Source organism: Octopus bimaculoides, chromosome 11 (assembly GCF_001194135.2).
Source record: "Octopus bimaculoides isolate UCB-OBI-ISO-001 chromosome 11, ASM119413v2, whole genome shotgun sequence".
NCBI classification, from domain to species: domain Eukaryota; kingdom Metazoa; phylum Mollusca; class Cephalopoda; order Octopoda; family Octopodidae; genus Octopus; species Octopus bimaculoides.
The window spans coordinates 66784471-66788834 of record NC_068991.1 but is presented as its reverse complement, the minus strand read 5'-3'; positions in this window follow the sequence as shown (position 1 = coordinate 66788834).

The window sequence follows — 4364 nt, the reverse complement described above, 5'->3', positions numbered from 1 at the left end:
GCACATAAAAGACACCATTCCGAGCGTGGCCGTTTTCGTGCGGGTGACACGTAAAAGCACCCACTACACTCTCTGAGTGGTTGGCGTTAGGAAGGGCATCCAGCTGTAGAAACTCTGCCAAATCAGACTGGAGCCTGGTGTTGCCATCCGGTTTCACCAGTCCTCAGTCAAATCGTCCAACCCATGCTAGCATGGAAAGCGGACGTTAAACGATGATGATATATATATATATATATATATATATATATATATATATATACCTGTGTGTTCTGAGATGATTCTCATGAGGAACTGATAATCTATAAGTTCCAGACCAAGCACAGACAACCTTTTATGAGAAGTAGGCCACATGAGACATTGCTCCTCTTCAGGCAAACCGCACTGTCCCCAAAAATCCAAGGTAAGTTTTTCGTTAAGCATGCAATTCAGAAAGTCCTGCAGGACACAGTTTGTTCATGACTGGTCTACACCAAGCATAACAGACAAAACCTAGAGTCTCTACAGGATTAATTGTGTTTTCAGGTAGCACTGATGGGTAGGGTGCAGATGTCTTTCATTTACCAATTCAACGGCAGTCTGGATAAAACATTGCTGGCAGACTTCAAGAGAGGGATACTTTAAGAATTGTTACATATAGTTTTCGATCCTTTGCTTTTATGCATTCAAAAATCCCATCAATTCAGTCTGGTGGTTTACAAGGTCTTAGATGTTTGTTATCTGATTGATCTTCCTGAGACAACTGGACTGATTGATTGACCCGAGTGATACAAGCTGAAAAGACTTTGAGGCTGATCTATCAGCCTGTAGTAACACCGTGCGCATGCGTAGTCTCACGCATGTGTAGAATTAAACAACCAAGCGTTCCCGCTCAATTCACCCTCTTTCTTGCTGGCCAGCATAGAGCAATGGATGTGTCAAGAGTGTCTCTAACATTCGAACTCTGGAGACAGCCTCTTTACGTGTTAAGCTGTCTCTCTACATCTTTCGGACTTACGCTCGACAGCTCGCTCACACCTACATAACAACGTCCCAACAACAGAAGCTGTAACAACAAGAACTAAAGATGTATATATTTACCACCTAAATAAAGTGTTGTTTAAGTTGATAGTCTGGAGTTCAGCGTTCCGTTATATTCTTTAATTTTATAGTAGGAAAGTCAGGTATACATCTAAAGATGTATAACCCACTTTCTACTAAAAGCCCAATGAGACAAATGTTTTGAAGTGTAAAAGCCAATCAGAGATCGTCTTTCATCATCATCATCGTCGTCATCATCATCGTCGTCGTCGTCGTCGTCATCATCATCATCATCATCATCATCATCATCATCATAATCATTGTTTAACGTCCACTTTCCATGATGGCATGAGCTGGACGGTTTGACTGAGGACTGGCAAGCCAGGAAGCTGCACCAGGCTCCAGTCTGATCTGGTCAGGTTTCTACAGCTGGATTCCTTTCCTAATGCCAACCACTCCGAGAGTGTAGTGGGTGCTTTTTCCGTGCCGTCGACATTGGGGCCAGTCAGTACACACACACACACACACACATATGTATGTATTCATTAGACTACAACTGTTTCTCTCACATACACTCACTACCTCTCTCATTGATTCTTTCGCACTCCCTCCCTCCCTCACTCTCTCTCTCACACACCCTCAATTAACCACTTCCTCACTCACACTCTCAAACACTAAATAATGATGGTATTTGTTCACTGACTTAATAATGCCATTTAGTAGCTGAAGTCATTTAAACAATTAGAAGCAGAAAACAAAGCAACATTTATAGTCTTTCAGTAGATATAATATAAAACTATATCATATATATAGTTTTACATACCAATACTTTATCCTTTGTTTTCTACATACCAATACTTTATCCTTTGTTTTCTACATGCACCCATCATTTTCAATCTCAACAGAAAAAACATTTTGGTCCTTTTGGCTACACATACCAAAACAGTGTGTGTCTCAAAATAGTTAAGTATGGTAGATGAAATCTTTTTCCTTCTATTTTGCAGTTTTACTGGAATGCCATCTATTCTTGGCACCTAATTTTATGTTGATCTACTAAATCAGCTAAACCAAATTTGTAAGATTATAATCCATATAATGTTGTTGGGGTAGCCTTCAGCAACCACTTCATCTACCATTGAAAGATTGTAAAATAGCAAAATGTTCCTTCCAGCAATGCATAGTACCTCAATGGTCATTATTATGTGTTATGCCATCTCTGGATTCTAGAATAGCTATAAAAGATAACTATGATCCAAAGCGATAGGTCTAAATCTCCATTTGTTGAAGAACAACTGGAGTTTTAGACACTTTCTTATCAAAAGCACTTGGAATTTCTGTCAAAAATTTAACCCCCTCTTGTTTTCTATATTCCTCGACTTGTATTGCACCTTATGTACTTTAAAAAACACCTTTCAACAACTAATCAAATCTGCAAGTTTGACTGTAATAGAGAATGGTAAAGGGAATGTCTACTTACAGTAGTTGGTTGATAGTAGTATTATTAGCATTATTAGTCAATTATTGGTTGATAGTAGTATTGTTAGCCAGAAAAGATACAAAAGCAACTGAAGTAACAGAAACTTGCAGAAACTATTGCTTATAAAGTGCCATCGATCAGACTCCAAACGTTTGTCTTGTACTTAGAACCAGGAGTTAATGACCAGGAACCTGAGCAATGCCGTCCCCCAAAACTGTAGAACCACAATTTTATCATCCTGTGACAAGGGAGGCTAAAGAAGAATGGCAAAGTGATGGAAATGGTGCTGCCAAAAATTTTAAAACAGATTTTTAAAAAATGAGAGTTCAAAGAAAAAACAAGATGCACAAGAAGGAGCCTATCTCTCCCTGGAACTGAATGTAATTTAAATGTCCTTTAAATGTGCTGAATGTCCTTTAAATGGACTGATGGTGATGTTGATGAACTCAAAGAAGGAGAAAAGTCTAGAGTACTGATTGAGAAGGTGATGGGCTTCAATCTGGGAGCACATTTGAATGATATATTTATTGTCGACTTTGCCTTTCATCCTTTCGGAGTCGATTAAATAAGTACCTGTTATACACTGGGGTCGATGTAATTGACTTAATTTCATTGTCTGTCCTTGTTTGTCTCCTCTATGTTTAGCTCCTGTGGGCAGTAAAGAAATAGAAATGATGGAATGAGCAGATGTGTTTCAAGAGAAAACAGCTGGGATTTATCCGAACTACTTACACAATATGTATGTGTGTGTGTGTGCATATATATATATATATATATATATATATATATATACACACACACACACACACACACACACATATATATATATATATATATATATATATATATATATACACAAATATATATACACACATATTTTTTTCATCTTTTATCTTTTACTCGTTTCAGTCACTTGACTGCGGCCATGCTGGAGCACCACCTTGAAGGATTTTGGTCAGACAAATTGATCCCAGGACAGTTTTTTTAAAGCCTAATACTTATTCTATTGGTGTTTTTTTTTTTTTTTACCAAACTACTAAGTTACAGGGATGTAAACACACCAATACCAGTTGTCAAGCATGAGTGTGAGAACAAACACAGACACATAGATATATACATATATGTATATATGCTATGGGCACATAGATATCTACATATGTATACAACAGGCTTCTTTCAGTTTCCATCTACCAAATCCACTCAGAAGACTTTTGTTGGCCCAAGGTGCCATGCAGTGGGACTGAACCTGGAACCATGTGGTTGGGAAGCAAGCTTCTTACAACACAGCCACACCTGCTCCTATATATATTTATACCGATATCTGTATACACACACACACACACAATATGCATATATATATATATACATATATACATACATACATACATATATGCATGCATACATACGTACATAATGTGTGTGTGTGTGTGTGTGTGTGCGTGTGTACAGTGCTATACATGTGGAAAATAATGGAGTGTCTGGTTCCAAATTTTGAAATTGAAATCTACAACAATCCCTGAACTGGACAGCACTGCACAGTACCAAAGGTCCCATCTTCTCTATATGGACACGAACCCAATATTGTAATAGCTTGGGATTCAAGGGATCAAAACTTTTTAGTGCACTACCACAGAACATCAGGGACCTGCAAGGTGTAGACATGGAAGTCTTCAAAAACCGTCTAGACAGTTTTTTATCTGCAATTCCAGATGAACCCACATTGTGGTGGGAGGCACAAAGAAGAGCAGCAATGTCCAACTCGCTACTTCAGCAGAAGCAATACTGGAAAAATCCCCAGACACAGTAAAGGCGGTGCACCATCATGGCCTCAGCCTCTGGCTGAAACTTATAAAAGATAAAAGAAATATAT